At 43.2% G+C, this 22,958-nt stretch overlaps 1 protein-coding gene across 3 annotated transcripts in view; it reads left to right on the top strand.

Annotated features, from left to right (window-relative positions):
- Positions 1–9,172: 9,172 nt before the first annotated feature.
- The window catches only part of KIF3B (kinesin family member 3B), a 37,259-nt gene continuing 23,473 nt past the window's right edge, over positions 9,173–22,958 (top strand). The window contains exons 1-2 of one of the 3 annotated variants that reach the window (XM_033433463.2): positions 9,187–9,305; positions 10,503–10,626. The gene's annotated coding sequence lies outside the window, so the exon portion shown is untranslated. Of the gene's footprint in view, positions 9,306–10,496; positions 10,627–22,958 lie in introns of those variants that run through there. The other 2 variants (XM_004272709.3, XM_033433464.2) reach the window with 2 other exon arrangements.

The raw sequence follows: 22,958 nt of genomic DNA, 5'->3' as shown, positions 1-22,958 counted from the left end.
GATAAATACCAAGGAGCATGATTGCTGGATCATATGGTAAGAGTATGTTTAGTTTTGTAAAAAATTGCCAAACTGTCTTCCAAAGTGGCTGCACCATTCATTTTGCATTCCCACCAGCAATGAGTGAGAGCTCCCACTGCTTCCTGTCTTCACCAGCACTTGGTGTTGTCAGTGTTCTGGATTTTGGCCATTCTAATAAGTGTGTAATGGCAGCTACTTAGTTTTTACAATAAATATAATTCCTGCTTACTACATAAAATTTAGAAAATATGAAAAGGTGTTAAAAAGAAAATAAGAATCAACTATAATGCCAATACCCAAAGGTAATGACCATTGTAGATATTTGATGGGTATCCCTCCAGCTTTTTCTATGCCTACACACACACACACACACACACACACACACACACACACATACACGTATTTCTAAACCAAATGTGTGATCAGATCAACAGTAGCAGATACTGTTGGTCTTCTACTCAATACACACACCCTTCTCCCTTGTTCACAGAACTTCAGTTTTGTTTTATTTTTTTTAAAGGCTCTGGGTTTTTTTTTTTTAATTTATTTTTGGCTGCACTGGGTCTCCGCTGCTGCACCCAGGCTTTCTCTAGTTGAGGCGAGCAGGGGCCACTCCCTGCTGCGGTGCACTGGCCTCTCATTGTGGTGGCCTCCCCTGTTGCGGAGCGCTGGCTCCAGAGCACAGGCTCAGCAGCTGTGGCGCAGTGACTCAACTGTTCCGCGGCATGTGGGATCTTCCCGGACCAGGGCTCGAACCCCCGTCCCCTGCATTGGCAGGCAGACTCCCAACCACTGCGCCACCAGGGAAGCCCCAGTTTTGTTTTTAGGTAGTGATGGAGTTGCCTTAATCTCAGAGAAGGTTCAGCCTGTCCAGGGAGAGGAATCATGACTGCTCTGGGCCACTCATGCTCATCTTATCCTCCTTCTAGCTTGTATTGCTGCACTGTCTAATTTGGTTACCATTGCCCACATGTGGCTTTTAAAATTCAAATTAATTTATTTAATTTTTAAAATAAAATCTAACATGTAGTTCCTCAGCTGCACTAGCCACGTTTCAAGTCCTCAAAAGCCACACGTGACTGTGGCTACAGTATTGGACAGCACAGACATAGAACATTTCCATCACTGCAGAAAGTTTTATTGGACACAGCTGGAAGTGTGTGCTTGGCCCACTCCTGGCCAGGAAACATGGGTGGTGAGTTTGCTGCCTCACCCTGCCTGGATGGAAAGACAGAGTCTCATTGGGATGAAGCCTCTGCCCCTGCTTCTTCTCACGCAAGATGCTGGCGTATGCGTGTGAGGCCTGGAGCAGCCATCTTGCAACAAGGTGACAAGTGCAAGGACAAGAAAACAACTTGCGTGGAAGGGTGGAGTAGGATGAAAAGAGCCAAAGGCCACTATTTTTTTTCTTTTTTAAAAAAATTGTGCTTAAAATATACATAACATAAAATTTACCATCTTAACCCTTTTAAATATACAGTTCAGTAGTGTTAAGTACATTCATGTTAGCATGCAGCCAGTCTCCAGAACTCTTCATCTTGCGAAACTGAAACTCTGTGCCCATTAAACAACTCCCCATTCTCCCCTCTCACCAGCCCCTGACAACCACCGTTCTATGATTTTTGGCTACTTTGTGTAAGTGGAATCATACAGTACTTACCTTTTTGCACTGGCTTACTTCACTTAGCATAATGTTCTCAAGGTTCATCCAGGCTGTAGCATGTATCAGAATTTCCTTCCTTTTTAAGGCTAAATAATATTCCATTGTATGTTTTTTAAAATTTATTTATTTATTTACTATTTTTGGCTGTGTTGGGTCTTTGTTGCCGCGTGTGGGCTTTCTCTAGTTGCGGTGAGCGGGGGCTACTCTTCCTTGCGTTATGTGGGCTTCTTATTGTGGTGGCTTCTCTTGTTGCGGAGCACGGGCTCTAGGCGTGGGCATCAGTGGTTGTGGCACGTGGGCTCCTTAGTTGCGGCAGATGGGCTTAGTCGCTCCGCGGCACGTGGGATCTTCCTGGACCAGAGCTCAACCCTGTGTCTCCTGTATTGGCAGGAGGACTCCCAACCACTGCGCCACCAGGGAAGCCCCTCTATTGTATGTTTATACTGTATTTTGTTTATCCATTCATTCATCCATGGACACCTGGGGTGCTTCCACCTTTTGACTATCGTGAATAATGCTGCTATGTACGTGGGTGTACAAATACCTCTTTGCGACCCTGCTTTCAGTTCTTTTGGGTAAGTATCCAAAAGTGAAATTGCTGGATCATATGTTACTTCTATTTTTAATTTTTTGAGGAACCCAATGCTGTTTTCCAGAAAGGCTGCACAATTTTACATTTCCACCAACAATGCATAAGGTTTCTAATTTCTCCACATCTTGACCAACACTTGTTATATTCTTTAATTGTGGTCTTGATTTGCATTTCACTAATGATTAGTGACATTGAGCATCTTTTCATGTGTCTGTTGGTCATTCGTATACCTTCTTTGAGGAAATGTCTATTCAAGTCCTTTGCCCAATTAAAAAAAATTTTATTATTTTTTTTATTATCTATTTTTTACTGTGTTGGGTGTTCATTGCTGCGTGCAGACTTTCTCTAGGTGTGGTGAGCAGGGGCTACTCTTCGTTTCGGTGCACGGGCTTCTCATTGCAGTGGCTTCTCTTGTTGCAGAGCACAGGCTGTAGGCACACGGACTTCAGTAGTTGCGGTGCGTGGGCTCAGTAGTTGCGGCACATGGGCTCCAGAGCGAAGGCTCAGTAGTAGAGTGCACGGGCTTAGTTGCTCCGTGGCAGTGGGATCTTCCCAGACCAGGGATTGAACCCGTGTCCCCTGCATTGGCAGGCGGATTCTTAACCACTGTGCCACCAGGGAAGTCCCTGCCCAATTTTTAATTGGGTTATTTGTCTTTTATTGTTGAGTTGTAGGAGTTCTTTATATGTTCTGGACATTAACCCCTTATCAGATATATGGCTTGCAAATATTTTCTGTAAGTTTTCTTTGTCATTCTGTTGATTGCCTTGATGACCACCATGGAGCATTAAAAGTTTTCCTAATTATATAGATATTCTACTTTTCCCCTCATTATATTTTCTGGAGCATTCCCACATGTCATTCGATGCTCTTCAAAAAGCATTTTCAATGGCAACATAATATTCCCTCTTATTGACATATCTTAGTTTATCTATCCATTCCCCTAATGTTGGATATAATAGTCCCCAGTTGTAAGTGAAGCTGGGGTGAACTTCTTTAGGAGCATTTCTCATTATTTTCTCGGAATTGATTTCTAGAGGTGGTATGGGCTGACTCAAATGGCTCTTAGTCATCATGTTAATTTTCCTTACAATTTGTGCCAATTTCATCCCGTTAGCAGTGGGATAAAGTGCTCTTCTCTCCTTTCTTGCCAGCACTTAGTATTATGCTTTAAAAATCTGCCAATTTGGGGCTTCCCTGGTGGCGCAGTGGTTGAGAGTCCGCCTGCCGATGCAGGGGACACGGGTTCGTACCCCGGTCCGGGAAGATCCCGCATGCTGCAGAGCGGCTGGGCCCGTGAGCCATGGCCACTGAGCCTGCGCGTCCGGAGCCTGTGCTCCACAACGGGAGACGCCACAACAGTGAGAGGCCCGCGTACCGCAAAAAAAAAAAAAAACTGCCAATTTGAAAGGTGAATGGTGATAATATATGTTTTTAAATACATGTGTTGTGTGCTGCCATGTGCCAGCCACTGTGCTAAACACAGAGGACAGATACAAGACAAAACTCCATCCTGGGACGTCAATTCTAGTACTGGTTCTGTCATCAGGCTTCTACGACCTCCTTCTGGCTCTGAGATTTTAATCATCATTGTTGGTTCTTCATCCCCCACCATTTACTGTGCTTTACAGTTGGGAAAGCAGTTTCCCACCCATCCTCTGGGGGAATTCTCATAGCAACCCTGCAGGAGGCAAGTAGGGAAATGAGGTCCAGAAAAGTGAACTAGGTTCACTGAGGTTGTCCAGCCAGTTAAGTACCTGAGGAGGAAGCAATTAGCAGCCAGCGTCTGTCTGTCTTTCTTCAGAAAACATCAAGATGTGAATTTAGAAGGCACTAGCTTGGTTCTCAGCCCTTGGAGCCTCTCTCAGATCCCAGCATCTCATCCGTACTGATCCTGGGCACTCAGCCAACCAAGGACCATCAAGTGTGTCTCAGGTGCTTGGCCTCAGTCCAAACCCAGTATCTCGTTTCTTCCTGAAACGGGCTCTGGGATGCCACCTCCTTGCATTGTAATAAATCATTCCCTTTGCAGTCTCTCTTTTTGTTTTTTCCACTGAGGTATACTTGACATAACATTATATGAATTTCAGATGTGCAATGTAATGATTCTCTATTTATATATATTACAAAATGATCACCACAATTAGTCCAGTTAACATCTGCCGCCATGTATAGTTACAAAATTGTTTTTCTTGTGATGAGTACTTTCAAGATCCACTCTCGTAGCCACTTTCTAATATGCAACACAGAATTAGTAACTATAGTCGCCATGCTCTACATTACATCACCATGACTTATTCATTTTATAATTAGAAATTTGTACCTTTTAACTCCCTTCACCCATTTCATCCACCTCCCCACCCCCTGCCTCAGGCAGCCACCAATCCTTTCTCTATATCCAGAGCTTGGTTCTTGTTTTGTTTTGCTGTTTGTTTGTTTGTTTGTTTTAGAATCCACATATAAGTGAGGTTATATGGTATTTGTCTTTTTCTGTCTGACTCATTTCACTTACCTTTGCTGTCTTTTTACACGACCCCTTTCCAAGGCTCTTCCCCAATAGGTATTAAATTTCCAAGACCAAACTCTCCTAAACAGTATGACTCTTTACACTGCAACTATTGTTTTCCTGGAGGACACCATGGTCCTCACCCAATAAAAGAGGGAAAGAGATTCACCATTATTGGAGCACCTACTAAGTACCAACCACTCTATATCTCCATTAATCCTCACAATAAACCTGAGCAGTAGCATTAATAGCCCCATTTCGCTGATGAGGAAACTGAGTCCCAGAGAGATAATGTGACTTGCACTGGGTCACTCAGCTATCTGGTGAGGGACGGAGCTGGGATGCAAACCCAAAATCATCTGGACCCCACAGTCATGCTTGTCATTTTCACATCCCAGAGCTGTGCTGTCCAATATGGTAGCCACTAGCCACTCGTGGCCATGTAAACTTAAATGAATTCAAATTGAATAAATAAAATTCAATTCCTCGGTAGTACCAGCCACATCTCAAGTACTCAATAGCCATACATGGCTGATGGCTACTGTATTGGACACCATCAAATATAGAATATTTCCATCACTGTGGAAAGATCTGTTGGATAGCGCTGCTCTAGAATGTCAGAGAAGAAAGGAAATTTGGCGATTTTACTCTTGCATGGGGAGCCAGCCATCTGCCGTTTGTCAACCCTGTAGGGAGTCCATCGGAAGTTATCTTCCCTGGGTGAGATCAAAATAAAATTATCCATGGGTTTCTGGGCTGCGTTTTGTCTTTCTCCTGGTTTGGGAGGAGACTGCAAGCTGGCTCCGCTCTGTCCCACCCATGGTAGGTGCCGGCAGATTCCTTTCCTCACTCCCCTTCTGCCCCAAACCCCCAGGTATCCAGTGCTCTCCTCTGTCACGGGGGACTCATGATGCTCCTGGCCATTAAAATGGATGCCTTCACAGGATAAATCAGATGGGGACTGAGCAAAATTTCACGACACAGTGGGCTTCATTCCAGCTGGGTGGCCACTGGGTGACATGGTTGCTGCTGAGGAGAGGTGTCCTCACTGAGTGACAATGAGGAGAAGGAGGATGGACGGAGCTCCTTGGCAAAGGGATGTCTGGTTATAATGGGATTTTTTTCTTGCCTAACAACAGAACCCCTTTTTCTTACATTCAAGGAATTCTCACTTTGTAAATGAAGGCAGGGTCTTCTCCCACCATAGAAGCCAAAAAGCCAGATGTTTGCCTTTATAGCTTCCACTGCAGGTATGAGATGGACATATGAGTCAGACTTGACCAATCAAAGCTTGGGTTACAAAGAAGCTGGGACTGCAGGGAATCCTCATGGGGAGGGTGGGTGAGAATGATGCTGAGACAGTGCTCAAGGCCAGATGTCTGCGGTGAAAACTGGGCATCCGATGTCCTCACCAGACTAGCTCAGTAGTATGTGGTCTCACATGACCTGGCCTTGTCATTCCTGGACACTTCTAGAAATTTCCTGATGATTTTTGAACTTCTCATTTAATAAATTGTTTCTGCTATCATCAGCCAGGGTTGGTTACTGTTGCTTATAATGAAGCGACACAATGGCGCTCACGGGAATTAGATCAGATCGTTTCTAGGCTGGAGTTTGCTCTGGGGGAAGGGGTCTCTGCTGTGGTTCACATGATCTCTCCATATCAGGACCCCTTGTCCCAGCCCCACTGGCCTCTTTCCCCGCTGTTGCATTCTCACCATATCTCTTCTCACTCAAATGAGCAAATCTCCAGAATTGGAGGTTGGAAGCCCTGCTCTGACTTGTCAAGACTTCCTCCATGTCCTGAGTCCCCTCTTCAGGATTTTGGAACTCAGAAAGTCCTTTCCCTATCTTTCTCCTGAAACAACTCTTCCTTGAGAAATAAATGCTTCAATGTCTAAGTTGGGTGGAAAATGGAAAAATACTGGTAATATATCAAAGTGTTACCCTCCCATACTAGGATGACCAGCCATCCTGGTTTGCCCAGCTAAGGTTTTCTTGGGAGATGGGACTTCTGACTGATTCGAAAATAGGGAAAGTTCTGTGCAAACAAGGATGATTTGATCGCCCTACACTTCTACTAAATCTACACTACTACTACTAATCTACACAGTTTTATACAGCTTACTAAGGACAGAATCAAGTCCAGACTCTCATCAACAGTGCCTTATAAAAGTTTCTTTCTTCCTGATAAGTGAAAAAAATTTCAACGTTATTTCAATTTTCATTTCCTTTAATATGAGTGAGTAGAGCATCTTTTCATATGTTTAAAAGCCATGTTTTCTATACCCTTTATCTGAACTAGCTGTTTATACCCCTTTATGTACCTGTTTTTAATAAAGACATCCAGTTAAACATGGTGTATTGATTGGCCTGGAATACATGACATGTATTTATTTTTTTCTCCTTGAATCCTGCTTATATGACAGTAAGAAATAAAAAATGTATCAGCCCATAATGTGGATAGAACAGGAGGGCGACACTAGCAGTGCAGAGATTTCAGCAAACTTTTGGCAGACAGAGACAGAAGGGGAAGTACTAACTGACTTAACAGGAGGAGGAAGTTTTGACCAGTGTCTGCAGAGAGGAATACTGATGACTGAAAGGTGAGCCCAGAATCTTTCCATAGAAGAAATGGATGCTAAGGTTGAGGAAATCTCCCAGAGAATAGAACAAAAAAGCTGAAAAGAGGGAAAATAAGAGAAAAACAATGAGAAAATTAGAAGCTCAGTCCATTAAATACAACTTCTAAGAGAAGTTCAAGACAGAAAGATTTGTTGATCATTTAGAAAAAAAAATAATAGCTGCAAAGAAAACTAAGGAAAATGGAAAAAAAATCGAGGTAATTATCAATCTCAAAAAATACCAAAAGGTGTGGAAGAAATAAACATAAACACACACTGTTTGGTTCAGTAGAAACAAAATTTGTAGTTATTATAGGGTAAACATGATTCATTGATTTAACTATATTGAATAATGCTGGGTAGGGAAGTAGGGTGGGTTAACAGGTGAAGGGAAGTAAATGAGGACCCAAGGGATGATTCAAAGTCAGGTATCTTAGTTGGGGCCAGCTAACTGCTATAACAAAAAGCCTCCTCGTCTCAATAGCAGAGTCCAATAAAAGTTTATTTTCTTGTCCAGTTTGGGACAGCTGTCCTCTAAGGGTGTCTCATTGATCCAGATTCCTTCCACCTTGCAACTCAGCCATCTCCTAGGGTCTTGGAGTCCTTCACTTTAAGGCAAAGTCCTTTAAAGTCCTTCACATTAAAGCAGATACAGTATGAACAATTATATGAGAAGTTTTTATGGGCTAGGCCTGAGCATGGCACATATTCACATTGAATTGGCCAGAACTTGGTCTGAACCACAGGTTAAGGCTGGGAAATGTAGTCTAGTTGTGTGTTCAGGAGCCAGAAAAAAAATGTGGGGTAGTAAGTAGCAATATCTACCACACTAGGCAAAAGTAGGGGCTGGGGGGTGGGGAGGAGCATCCCAGGGATTCATTCATTCAACACATATTTATTGAGCACCTACTATGGACCAAGAGTGGCAGATGTAACCATGAATAAAGGGATCCTGCTCTCAGGAGCTTCTGCAATAGTGGGTAACAGCAGGTCAAATTCTTGGGGGGAGCGGGTATGGAACCTGGCCTTCCAGGCCAATGGGGGTGGAACAGAGTTTTATTGATTTTGTAGAAAGTAGTAAGGGCTTTGGGTTTGACTTTAAAAGCAGTGGGAGTCCATTAAATGGTGTTAAGCAGAATGTGACACGATCTGTTTTATGTTTTAAAATGATCATTTTGGCCACCTTGTGGAAAATTGATTGACAGGTCAGGGCTGGACAAAAGAGTAGAAGCAGAGCACAGAGAAGGCAGGCAGGCTAGAGGTGAGGGGAGCTCTGCCTGGCCTGATGTGGTGGCCCTGGAGATGAAGAAAGGTGGATAGGAGAAATATTTGAGGAGTACTCTAAGGGACATGGTGACCGATTGGATGTGGGGGCCGGGTGGGGGGAGTGAAAGAGAGGGAAGGGACAGAAATGATTCCTAAATTTTTGGTTGAGTGACCGAGTGGGCCCTAAATGGGAGCTATCTCAGCAATTTGAGATGTGAAGGCGCTTTAGGAAAGGTCAAATGGCGCAACCAAGCCAGTGCGTTCCATTTTACAGATGGTGAAACCGAGGCACGAGATACTAGCAGGTGGTTGTCAGGCCATGTCGCGCTCGTCTCATACCCCCTTAGATGGGTGAAAGGACCGAAGGCTGCTGGATACCTACTAAGCGCCAATACCTGGCCCGGCCCTTCCCCGCCTGGCTCGCCCGGCTCTCCAGGTCCGCCGCTCGTGTCCCAATAAAGTTATTGAAATTGACACCGGTTGCTAAGGAAGTAGGTCGCCGAGCCGGGTTGCTAAGGAAGTGAGCGGCCTCGGTCTCTCCCCATCCGGGGCAGCGGGGAATGGCTGAGCCCACGGTTAGCAGCCACTCCTGCCGCCGCTGCCGCCGCCGCCCGCGTTCGGCTCGGGCTGCAGGTGAGTCGGCGACGATGCGAACGACCGCCGGGCAGGGCCGATCCTTCCGCCGCCTGGGATCTTCCCGAAGGCCCGGGGCAGCACCACCGACTGGCTTTGCTGCTCCGGGAGTGGGAGCATCTTCTGCCCTGCCTCCTGGGCATCTTCAGGCAGTCCGGGCGACCTCGCCCCTCCTCCCCCGGGCAGGGGTGCGGCCCGACCCCCAGACCCGGCCGTGAGGGGTCGGAGTCTGGGACCCAGCTCGGGAGGGAGGCGGGGAAGCAAAAGCTTGGGGTCCAAACCTCGACGCTGCCCCTGGCTCGCTGTGTGACCTTGGACAAGTCCCTTCCCCTCTTGGCCTCAGTTGACCTTTTTGCACAATGGGGTCCTATCACTTGCTGCTCAGAGTGGTTAAGATTATGAGAGGTGTATGTTGAAAGTGCCCTAAATGGGGAGGAGAAGGACCGAGAGTCCAACTTTAAGTCCAAGTGTCTGAATTTGAGATTTTGCATCTACACTTAGTAACTGTGTGGCCTTGGGCAAGTTAATCTCCTTGAACCTTCTTTTCTTTATCTGTAAAATGCGTTAATGAACCACTGTGGGAATCCAGTAAGATGGGTATGTCAAGTAGCTTGGCACATAGTAAGTGCTCAGCAAGCTATTATGAGGCATGAAGGGTGGTTTGGGTAAGGCTTCCTGGAGGGGTTGACTTTGAGACAGGTAGGATTTAGGTGTGTAGTTCACCAGCTCATTGGATATTCCTCCCCCTGTTGACATCCCCCCCACCCTCAGTTTTACTTCTCCATTCTGCCCAGAGAAAGGGAGGTGGTGTGGACTTCTGCAAAGTAGTCCTGGTGGGGGCAACCCTGGGGTCAAGTCCTTGTAGTTGTTTGAGGTTATGGTTTTATTTTCTACTTAGGCCTTGTTGACCCTTCCAGAAGACAAAGAGTTATCTTCATGTCTTTTGAGAAGTGCTTGAAACAGTAATAGCTATTTACAAGTCTGGTTGGCCCTTGAACAACACAGGTTTGAACTGTGTGGATGTGGATTTTTTTTTCAAGGAAGGTATGTACTTCACCTTTATATATAAGGGACTTGAGCATCCGTGGATTTTGATATCCAAGGGGGCTCCTGGAATCCCCTACAAATACCGAGGGTCAACTGTATATGATTAAGGAGCACTTTTCAGGTATATTATCTCATTTAATCTTCACATAGACTTTGCCAGGTAGGTGGTGATGTCATCCCCATTTCGAAGATGAGGAAACTGAGGCTAAGAAAAGTGAATGACTTGCCTAAGAATTTTATACCTATTAAGTGATGGAGCTGGACACATTTCCAGGTAAATCCTGTATTTTCTTCCCTGTACCCTGATATCTCTGATTTCTCAGCAGTAGCTGTTACAAAGCCACAAGGATCTTCTTTTGTTCCTTCTGACTGCTTTGGCTAGAGGCTTTTCTTCCACTGGCAAGGAAACAAGATCTTACATAAAGCTTCATTTAAATAGATACCATCCAAAGTGGGGACCTCAAAACAAAGTTGGAATGTTTACAAGGGGCTTTTCTGTCCCCATGCCCCCTCCTCTTTAAAGTGAGAGGAGTAGGCTGGCTGGTAGGCCCTTTTGGTGCTGTTGTACAATTCTGATTGCATGCTGGTGGTTTAAAAGCATGGAATCAGGCTGCCTGGGTTCAAATCTTGACTCTGCCACTTCCAAGCTGCATGCCACTGAGTAATTTTACTTCACCTCTTTGTGCTATAGTTTCATCATTTGTAAAAGGGAGATAATAATAGTATCCACTATATATGGCTGTTATGAGGATTTATTTGCACCTAATACATGTAAAGTGCCTGGCATGTTTGGTAAACATTATTGTTATTTGGGCTTAACATAGCACCTGTATTATACTTTATATTCTATTTATGATTGGTGAATGAATAAATTAAAGCATGTGCTGACGATACCAGGTCTGTCAACCTCACAGGGTCATTGCATGCATGAAACAGTAGCTGTCATAGTATTATATAAATGTCATAAATGTCAGTATTACAGAGTTGCCCCAGGAACCTGTAATCCCATGCCAGAATGGGTTGCAAAGAAAAATGAAAGCTGATGATAGGATACCAGGTTTGGTAGTCCGACCCACAGTTCAGTAAATGTTTACTAAGTCCCTTTATGCCAAGCACAGTGGGGCATGTGGAGATCAGCCCCAACTCCACATTCTTCAAGGACCTCAGAGCTTAATTTGCATATTACTAGCTTTTTTTTTTTTTTTTTTTTTGCGGTACGCGGACCTCTCACTGCTGTGGCCTCTCCCATTGCGGGGCACAGGCTCCGGATGCGCAGGCCCAGCGGCCATGACTCACGGGCCCAGCCGCTCTGCGGCATGTGGGATCTTCCCGGACCGGGACACGAACCCATGTCCCCTGCATCGGCAGGCGGACTCCCAACCACCGCGCCACCAGGGAAGCCCTATTACTAGCATTTGAAATGAATTTGATGTCTTTAAATGAATCCATATCTTGTGTTTGCCCTCCTCAGAGTAAAGCTTCGGATTCACATCTCTTGTGTCCTCATGCTTCTGTTGGGTGCCTGGGCTAGAAGCCTTGGCTTGCTCTCTTAAGTCCTTTCATCCACTGATTTATGGGTCCCTAAGAAAGAGCATTCTCTTATGCTGGCTAATAATACAGTACTCTCTTTATGGTGTCTTAATGGTTTACAAAAATGCTTAAGGGCTTCCCTGGTGACGAGTTCAGTGCTTTTACCTCTACTGCCTCAGTTTCATTCACTCAGCATTTGCTGAACACCTGGTATGTGTCAGGCCCAGTTCTAGCCTAGGGATGTGATGGTAGAGAGGTAGGTGAGGTCCTTGCTCTCGTGCAGCTTCCATTCTAGTGGCAGCGGCGGAAAAATAGACCAATAAATGAACAAGGTCACTTGGATGGAAATAAGTACTGTGCAAACAATAAAACAGTGATGTGATGGAGAGTGACTTCCCCATTGGGATGCTGCCAATTAATTGGGTGGTCTGAGAAGGCCACTCTGAGGGGGTGACATTTTTGCTGAGACTTGCTGCCAGAAAGGGGCCAAACATTTGAGAATATGGCAGAAGGAACAGCAAAAGTAAAGGCTCTCAGGTGGGAATAAGCTTAGTAAGTTCTGGGAACTGAAAGAAGGCTCAGAGCAGCTGGAGCAGGTGGGCTGGGGTGCGGAGAGGGGAGAATGGTGAGATGGCCAAGTGGGGGCTGGGCTGGGGGTGAGGCCTCAAGTCATCTAGGGCCTGTGGACTAGAGTGAGGAGGTGGGACTTTATTCCAAAAGCAATGGGAAGGCTTTGAAGGCTTTAAGAAGGGGAGTGATGTGATCTGTTTTTTGTTTTTTAAAAACATCACTTTGGCCCCTGTGGCCAGTGAATTTTAAGGGGTGTGAGAATGGCAGGCAGGAGGGTAGTTAGGAGGCCAGGTGAGAGGTGATGGCGGCTTTCTAGGGTGGTGATGGTGGAGATGGTACAAGAGGATGGATTGGGGATGTGTCATAGAGGTGAAGCCAGCAGGATGGTGGTTGAGGGGAAGGGCTAGAGGAATCGGAGGCATCTCTTGGGTTTGGCCTGCTCAATTAGGTAGATGTTGATGGTGCCATCTGCCTCTAAAATGATGAGATAACTTTTTGGTAAGGTGCTCTGTGTGGAAGAATTAGCTCTGGTTCCCTGTGAACCCTTGGAGGAGAGGCACAGGTGTAAACATCATACTTACAGCCTCTGGGGAAGAGATCCCTGCTTATACTGCAGGAAGATAGCCAGGTACATCTTTTTGAAGCCTCCACCTTGGACATCCGGAAGCCCTGCTTTTCTTGCAGTCTGGCTCTTTGCCAGCTAGTGGAGTGGCAGTTGTGGGCTCTGCCAGGGCAGTGCCCATCTGTCTCATGCTGTTGGCATTGCTGTCCTGACTTGAGATCTTGGCTGATGAAAGCTGGGAGGAGGCTGGCCGTCTCTGCGAGAGAGAATGGAATCACTCTTGAAGCTTAGTGCCTCAAATGGCCACACTCTCCCTGCCAAAGTGGTTCTTTCTTGGCCATCGAATGACATTTCTAAAGTTTCAGAGCTTTTGATTTGGGAATCCCTGGAGAAGCTGTTGTGTTCTTGCTGGAATTCTAGCAAGGGAATTCGAGCCTTCTTTTAACGTATGCTAATAATTGCCCCTGTAAATTTAGGTTTCACAATGTTGTAAATTCAACATTGCGAATAACAAGACTGATAATCCTACCACCTCTGCTTGTGTAGCTTTGTTTGCAGTTTAGAATGCTCTTTCCTGTGCATTCTTGTGTACTAATGTTCAGTCATTTGAGATCACATGGCATATGTATTATCCCCAGTTTACAGATGAAGCATTGAGCTACTGAGGGGTCATTCATTTTGGTCAGTAATATGAAGCACCAATAGGTGCTGGGTTCGGTAGATCCTTGCCACTCAAAGTGTGTTCTGCATGACTGAGGCACCCATGTGCCCTGAGAGATTGTTAGAAATGCAGAGTCTAAGTCTAGATATAATAAGCCAGTCTGCATTTTACCAAGACCCCCGGGTGTTTCCTGAGTACATTAAAGCTTGAGATGTACTCCTTTGTTAATAAGTAGCAAAACTAGGACTTGCCAAAGATAGTGATAATAAAAGTACAGGCTTACCTTTTTTTTACTGTGGTTCACAAGTACTGCATTTTTTTTTACAATTTGAAGGTTTATGGCAACTCTGCGTTGTCAGATGATGCATTTTTTAGCAATAAAGTATTTTTTAGTGTACATTAATTAATGTACATTGTTTCTTTAGACATAATACTCTTGCACACTCAGTAGACTACAGTATAGTGTAAACATTACTTATATATGCGCTGGGAAACCAAAAAATTTGTGTGACCTGCTTTATTGCAAGATTTGCTTATTATGGTGGTCTGGCACCAAACCTGCAGTATCTCCGAGGTCTACCTGTAATAGAAATAGCTAACATTTATTGAGCCAAGCGCTGTTTTCAGCACTTTACACATGTCGTCTCATTTAGTCCTCACAGCAACCCTGTAGCATGAGGACTGTTATGAATCCCATTTTCCGGAAGAGGAAAGTAGAGGCACAGAAAAGTCAAATAACTTACCCAGGTCTGATTCCAAGTCCATTGCTCTTCCTACCACTCACTTGTTCATCTGTTTTTCAGGTGGGCAGTACATCCCTGACGTCTTGTCAAAAGCCTTTCTTTCTCTTCTGTATCTGGGTAAATAACTTTAAAGGCTGATGAAGAAAACTGACTTCATAGAATGTTTGAAGAAATCAGGGGAAAAACCCTTGAGGTATTTTAACATAACCATGGGTGTCAGTTACTTCACTGATAGGCAACAAATAGATAATCTGATTTGTGAGATAGGCTACCTCTCATCCTTCTTAGCTCTAACTCAGGGCTGAAACATGAAGCAGGTAGGAACTGAGAGCTTGTATTCTGAGTCATTCGGCCCTGAACTGTTTCTTGATTCTGGTGATAACATCTGCACCCGTGAGGAGAGGGTGGCTAAAGCCCTATGCCACTGCTGACTAATTACAAAAGATTCTGTTTTTTTTTTTTTCTTTTCTTAATGTAATGTTTTTATTGAAGGATAAGATACAGGCAGAAAAATTAGATGATTGTAACTGTATAGTTTGTTGAATTTTCATAAAATGAACTCACCCATGATACCACCACCCAGATCAAGATATAGAACATTACCAGCACTCCAGAAGCCTTCCTTACCTCCCTCCAGAAGGGTGACTACTACCCTATCTTCTGTCACCAAAGAATATTTTTACCCATTTTTTAATCTGTAAAAGATTCAATTTTGTCAAGCCTCAGTTTTCCCTGTCTGCCATGTGGGCTCATTATTTTCCCTTCAACATCCCTTATCTCTGCAGTCTTAGAAAGATTTCTTGGTCAAGGCCTGTGCCACCACAGGAAATTCTGGTGTGAAAAGGCAGTGGGATCTGGGTGGAGACATGAATTTTAATAGCAATTCTGCCACCTGCTATGTGACCCAAGGCAAGTAACTCAGCCTCTCTGGCCCTCAGTGTCTGTATAGGCAAAATAAGGACGTGGGATAATCTTCCAAGGCTCTTGCAGCGCTGCCTGAAAGACAGCTTTGAGTTGGGTAATATTTTCCTCTTCCTTGGTGACTTCATGCAGGGCTTTCTCCCAGCCTTCCAGGGTGGGGCTTTTAGAGCTGTTTCTTGGCAGTCACAGATCATTGCAATCAGCTCATCTTATCAGCATCACACATCTGCCTTGCAGCTTGGGATGTTCTTGTTTAAGGCTTCAGTTAATCTTGGTGACACGTTGTGTCTCCTCGCTTTGTCACACTGATAGCAGACACTGAGCTCTTCACACACAGGCAGATCTATCTTTTTAGTATGCTGATTTATTTAAATCATAGTTTGCATTAGAGAGCACCAGTGATAATTGTGGTGGGTGTGGTTTTATTTTTAAGTTTTTGGCAAGATATTTGCAGCAGTTGCATTTTGTCATATTTGAACATAGTGTATAAATGGAAGTGAGTCCAAGTGAAATAGAGATTGTAATAGACTACTGGGAGCTGAGACTGGACATGCTGTTACCCACTCTGGGGTCCTTAACATCTCTTTCAGCAGTGGTTTCAGGAAGGGCTTGCTTTGGGGCTTTTGTGTGTGACATAAATTACACAGAAACTAAAGCTCATAGTACTGTCTCCAGCAGCTTAGGGGACTGCAGTAACCATTACTTTATAACACATTTCAGTAACCTAAGCAAAGAAATCTAGCTAGTAAATCATAAAAGATTCCATCCAGGTAAGACAAAATGTCAGCTCAAGTTACTTAAGATAACAGCAAGAAGATAGTTCTTGGTGGAAATAGTTACTGGTTTTGCACGGTCTGCAATAGCAGGTCAGATTCTAGCCTAAGAAATATATAGTATTTTTCCCTCCTTACTTCTTCAATTGCCAGCATTTTTTAATAGAATTGTTTTTAAATTATAAAAATAATTTCCATTGAGGAAAACCCTGAAAAGATTAAATAAGATTCACTCAGAAATAACTACTGTTAAAACATCTTACTGTCCAAAGGAAAATATATTCCTAAATGTATTTTATCTCATGAATGTGCAGTTCTTACCTGTTTGCCCAGTCATTGTCATTTAGGCAGGTTTCAATACTTAAATGCTATGAATAATGCTACAGAGAACATCTTGAAGATTATCTGTGCATAAACTTTTTTTTTCTTTGCATAAACTTTTGTCTACATTTCTGATGATTTCTTTAAACTAGATCCTTTCATTGTTAAAAAATTTTAATTATAAAGGCAGCGTCCTTAAATAATGTTTTTAACAAGGTAGTGTCTAAATACAGTTGAAAAGGCAGACATTAGTGCAGTTTGGTGGAGAGGGATTACCTGTGCAAAGGGTATCCTGACTCAGTTTCAGCTTACTTGTTTGTACACTTGCACAGCTCTCTTTTTAGGTAGTTGCTCTCAAAGTGTATCTCCCATTTTGCATTTGGAAATGTTCACGTAACATTTCATAACCATTTTCCCATGTTTAGTAATTATGAGCTAGTAAACTTTCCCTAGCATTGGGCATTGACGTTGTTTCTGGCTTTTTATAATCATATATAGTGCTGTAGTGAATATCTTTGCTTCCCTCTCAGACTCATAAGAGAACAATTCTAAATAAATTAGTTTGCGGAAAGTTAGAACTTTAAAAAGTTGAAAAGGAGAACTGTACATTTTCCTTCTTAAAATTTGATTAGGACCCTAAAAATATCTTCAAAAAAAAAAAGCTTTATTGAGGTATAATTCACAAGCCATAAGGTATCTTTTCATAGTTTTTGTCGCCTTCTTTGCTGCTGCTTCTTAATCTGTTTTTCTTTTTGATACAGAATTCCCTATGAGTAGGACCCAGAACCTGAGCCTTTAACATTTAAACCCTTCATTCTATGAACAGACCGTTGGCTGGTGACATTAACCAGGAATATTGTATGTACATGATCAGTTTTGTGCACTGAATGAGCTGTGAGAGCATGTCATTATGGAATTGGACAGTGAACCATGACAGTTCTGGTGGACTTTAGGCAGGGGATTTTTTTTAATGTATTCAACTCGTTATATTACTGAAACAAATTCTGTGATTTATGGGACATTCTGCTTGATCAACTTTGGGAACTGTTTACGATAAAGGTAGCATATGTGGGCAGCTTCTCCAACATTCATGTACACACCAATCACCAGGGATCTTGATAACGGGACTCTGATTTGGGGACATGGATGGCTAAACCAGGTGGAACAGAAGATTTTAGTTGACACTCAGACACAACATCCTAAATTATGTTGAACGACACGGTGAGAGTTATTCCCTTCGAAACTCTTTTGGTTCTTTTGACTATGTCAAGGAGAGTATTTGTTTGGTTCCAGTCTTTCTTAACACGTGCTAAACTGGCTTTCTTAGTTTCTTTTTTTTTTTAATACATCTTTATTGGAGTATAATTGCTTCGCAATACTGTGTTAGTTTCTGTTAGACAACAAAGTGAGTCAGCCATATGCATACATATTTCCCCATATCCACTCCCTCTTGAGCCTTCCTCTTACCCTCCCTATCTCACCCTTCTACTGGCTTTCTAACCAAGAGAGATCAGGCCTCTGGCCTTAGGTAAGCTACAGTATCTAGTTCGAATTTAGTAACATGGTTGTTTGTCTTTATTTTCAGTTACTTTCTATTTACAACAAGTGATACTGGTTTTCCATTCATGGTAGTCATACGAAGTTTCTGTTAAAAAGAAATTTGGGAGTTCCCTGGTGGCCTAGTTGTTAGGATTCTGGGCTTTCACTGTTGTGGCCTGGCTTCAGTCCCTGGTCAGGGAACTGAGATCCTGCAAGCCGTGCAGCATGGCCAAAAAAATAAATTAAAAAAAAAAAAAGTGTTAAAGTAGATTTAAAGCAAAATCTTAACTAAATAATGGTACAGGTGGTGTGTGGATATGGCAGAAATTGTGAAGAGACAATCAGATGACTGACATTTAGGACACGCTGGTGTGGAAAAACACCATGAACTTTGGAGCCCGGTAGCCCTGGTTTCTGCTTACTTTGCTGCTGATTAACTCAGTCTGCCATGTTGCTTCTCTCTCCAAGTCTCAGGTTTTTTTCTCCTGTAAATTGGGTCAGGGCAGAAGCACCTCTTGTGGTCCAGGCCTTGTCATGCTTGTCCTCCTCTAATCCTCACACAGCCCCAAGGAGCAGGGCATTTGTGGTAGTCCCATTTTGCAGAGGAGGATATAGGCTTAGCTGGTGGAAGGAACTTGCCTGGAGTCCCAGAGCTGGGAATAGTTGGGCTGGGTTTCATTCCCAGGTGTGTCTGAATCTCTTTTTTGTTATTCCAGGCCACCTCCCTCTTTTAAATGTAGAATTTGCTGTGGCTCTCTACCCAGCTGCAGGGCAGTCTGATTAAAAGGACAAGTCATTGAGTACACTTGTGATCAACCACAGCGTTATTCACGATAGATGAGAGGTGCTAGTAGCCCAGATGTCTGTGGACAGATCAATGGATAAAGATAATGTGGTATATACACACAATAGGTTGTTATTTAGCCTTATAAAAAAAAGAGATCTTGTCACATGCTACACAACATGGATGAACCCTGAGGTAGAATGGTGGTTTCCAGGGGTTGGGGAGACAGGGAAATGGGAAGTTGCCATTTGATAGGTATGGAGTTTCAGTTTAGCAAGATGAAAAAGTTCTAGAGATCTGTCACACAACAATGTGAATATCGTTGTCATTACTGAACTGTACACTTAACGGTTAAGAGGGTACATTTTATATTATGTGGGGTTTTTTTAACCACAATTAAAATTTTCTTAAAAGTTAAAAGGCATTGGTCAGAGGGCAATCTTTTTTTTTTTCCCCCCATCTTGGAAACTTTCAAGCATACATAAAAATGGAATAGTGTAATGAACCATGGACCCATTACCCAGCTCCAGCAGTTAGCAGCACATGGCAGTTCTGTCTCACTTATAACCTCTTATTCATCCCACCCCACCTCACCTCTGCTTATTTTGGTCCCAGTCAGCATATAGCTTTATATGCTAGTGGGAAGCAGCCGCATAGCACAGGGAGATCAGCTCGGTGCTTCATGACCACCTAGAGGGGTGGGACAGAGAGGGTGGGAGGGAGATGCAAGAGGGAGGGGATATATGTATACATACAGCTGATTCACTTTGTTATATAGCAGAAACTAATACAACAATGTAAAGCAATTATACTCCAATAAAGATGTTAAAAAAAAAACTTTATACGAAAATGCTTTTGTGTGTGTCTCTAAGAGTAAGAACCTTCTTTAAAAAATACCATTTCCACACCTAAAAATGTAACAGTAATTCCTTAACATTCCTTAATGTTCAAATTTCCTTGATGGTCTCATACATTTTTAACAATCGGTGTGTTTGAATCAAGATCCAAAAAAGGGCCCTACTCAAGGGCCAAATGTTGTATTTGGTTGATTAAGTCTCTGACATCAGAGTGTAAATGTTTAGCAGAGAAACAGTTTCATTTCTTTCCTGGATCAGTACATGGAATGAGAAGTTCCTGACAGGCAGGCTCTTCCAGCTTCATAGCTTCGTGGTGGTTCAGAGCACGAGCCCCGGACATTGGGGTTGTGTGGGCAGTCGGTGCACTGTTGGTGGGAGGATAAATGGTACAGCCTGGGAAGTGGGTAGGATGGTGCCCTCTGTCAAAAAGGAACATGTGTAGTGTTTACACATCCAGGAATAACTCCTACGAAGAACCCTCGTGTGTAGCTAAAGGTATATGTTCAGGATATTCACTGCAGCATTGTTTGCACTAGCAAAGACCAGAAACTATCAGAGGTTCCCTCAGCAGGGGACTAATCAAATACATTATAAGAGAACTGTACCATGGCATTTAGGCAGCTACTTAAAAGGTGGGGATGGGGGTGGGGGTGGGGGGGCCCAAGATCTACAAAGTAAGATAGAGAATGGTGATACTATACTTAAACTTGAGTTTAAAAACAAAAAACAAGGTAGGGAAGCAATATAGATACGTTAATGCTTGCATATGCTTTGAGTATCTCCCCAGGGGTAGGGGGAAGATTTACCTGTTCACTGTATGTACAACTTGAATTGTTTTAATCTATTCATATATTAATACACATGTGTATACGCATGTGCATGTGTTTGTGTGTTTAAAATAAGTTTAAATTAGGGTCTTTTAATAAGACAAACCTGGTTTTGAATTCTGACTGTTCCATTTAATTGCTCTGTGACCTTGAGCCAGTTAATTTCTCTGAGCCTCCCATCCTTATTTTTAAAATAAGGCTAATACTATTCCTCATAAGGTGATTTTGAGGATTAGAAGAGGAATATACATTAAGTTCCTAATGTACTATGAGCTGTGACTATTGAATACAACAAAGCCCCAGACCCACATTGATTCTGAATTAGCGTCCTCTAGACTTGAATATATATATATATATATTTTTAAATAAATTTATTTATTTTTTAAATTTATTTTTGGCTGGGTTTGGTCTTCATTGCGGCGTGTGGGCTTTTCCTCGTTGCGGCGAGTGGGGGCTACTCCCCGTTGCGGTGCGCTGGCTTCTCATTGTGGTGGCTTCTCTTGTTGCAGAGCTCCGGCTCTAGGTGCATGGGCTTCAGTAGTTGTGGCACCTGGGCTCAGTAGTTGTGGCTCTTGGGCTCAGTAGTTGTGGCTCAAGCTCTGGAGTGCAGGCTCAGTAGCTGTGGCGCACGGGCTTAGTTGCTCCGCAGCATGTGGGATCTTCCTGGATCAGGGCTCGAACCTGTGTCCCCTGCATTGGCAGGCAGATTCTTAACCACTGAGCCACCAGGGAGCCCTGAATATATTTTTTATGAATGTATGTTATGAATGTTTCACAAAATAGGATTTCTTTGCCTCTTTTTCCCCCTTATCAGTTAAATGCTTTCTTTGTTAGCCTGTTGGGGTCATCAAGTGACAGGGAGTGCTTGGCGCCAATTTGAATTCAGAGCAGGTGTTTAGTTGTTCATGTTTCTTATCCGTGACCTTTCTAGGTTTCTTTCCAGATAAGTAGCCTGTCTTCCTAAGATGTGTAAGCTGAAACCAAGTTACTAGACTTTTTTCCCCAAAGAAAAAATAGCTTTATTGCCATCCCCCTGCTTGATTGTAAGAAACAAAATACATGCACCTGTGAAGAAGGCCAAAGAAAGCAAAAACAATCACTTGCAAGCTCACCCCCAAGAGATCAATATTGTTTGCCTTTCTTGAGTGTTTATTACACATCTTGCACTAGGCTAACCATTTAACATTTATTAGCTTACTTAATAATCCTTAGAACAGTTCTTTATGGTAGGTGTTGTTATTAATCCCATTTTGTAGAAGAGACTATGACTTAATGTAACTTTCTCAAGATTTTATAGCTAAGGGGCAGAGCAGAAATTCAAATGCTGACGCGTTGAATACTAAAGTTCATGCTTTGAATCATGACTTTACACTGTCTCATTCACAACTTTCTCTGCACTTGTGCATGTACACATGTAAACATAAATCACATCATAGTAAGTCTTCTGTTTGGTAGCCTGCTTTTTTAATATAAATTTATTTTATTTTATTTTATTTATTTTTGGCTGCGTTGGGTCTTCGTTGTTGCGTGCGGGCTTTCTCTACTTGCAGTGAGCGGGGGCTACTCGTTGCGGTACGTGGGCTTCTCATCGTGGTGGCTTCTTCTGTTGCAGAGCACGGGCTCTAGGCGCACGGGCTTAGCTGCTCCGCGGCATGTGGGATCTAGCTGCTCCGCGGCATGTGGGATCTTCCTGAACTAGGGCTCGAACCCATGTCCCCTGCATTGGCAGGCGGATTCTTAACCACTGCGCCACCAGGGAAGCCCTATATTGCCATTCTTAATGGCTGCATAATTTCCCATTGTAGAGATGTGTCATAATCTAACCAATCCCTTATCAATGAGTATTTAAGTGGTTAGAGATGCTGCTGAGATAAGCATAAAGGTGTAAGTACATCTTCCACATGTATTCAGTTATTCACTGAAGGCCTTAAAATAGTTCCAAGAAATGGAGTTGCTCTTTCAAGGGAGTATTACATTTTGAGTATTGCATTTCAGTGTTTTGATATTGACTACTCAGATGCCCTCAAATAATATGTGCCAGTTTAAGATTCTGTGGCTCTCATATGTACTGTAAGAGACAGTTTGAAAGTGTTTAGACCGTTCACACAACTGTTTGGCTTACAAAAAACAGATGACCTGTGTTTATAAACAGTGCCTGTTATTACACTATATTACACTAAAATAAATATATTTTATTTATTTTTTGATGTGGACCATTTTTAAAGTGTTTATTGAATTTGTTACAGTATTGCTTCTGTTTTATGTTTTGGTTTTTTGGCTGTGAGGCATGTAGGATCTTAGCTCCCCAGCCAGGGATCGAACCCACACCCCCTACATTGGAAGGCGAAGTCTAAACCACTGGACCCCCAGGGAAGTCCCCAGAATATATTTTATTAGTCTGTTATTTTGACATCTTTGCTCTGAATGCCTTTTATGGCTGAGGCTATGTGACATGCTACATTGACATTAGGAAGTTAAGGATTTCCATTGCTGTAGACCTCATAGAAGCTCTTTTATG

Source organism: Orcinus orca, chromosome 16 (genome assembly GCF_937001465.1).
Source record: "Orcinus orca chromosome 16, mOrcOrc1.1, whole genome shotgun sequence".
In the NCBI taxonomy this organism is placed as follows: domain Eukaryota; kingdom Metazoa; phylum Chordata; class Mammalia; order Artiodactyla; family Delphinidae; genus Orcinus; species Orcinus orca.
Note: the sequence above shows the minus strand (reverse complement) of the source record. Positions and strands in the feature narration are given on the sequence as shown.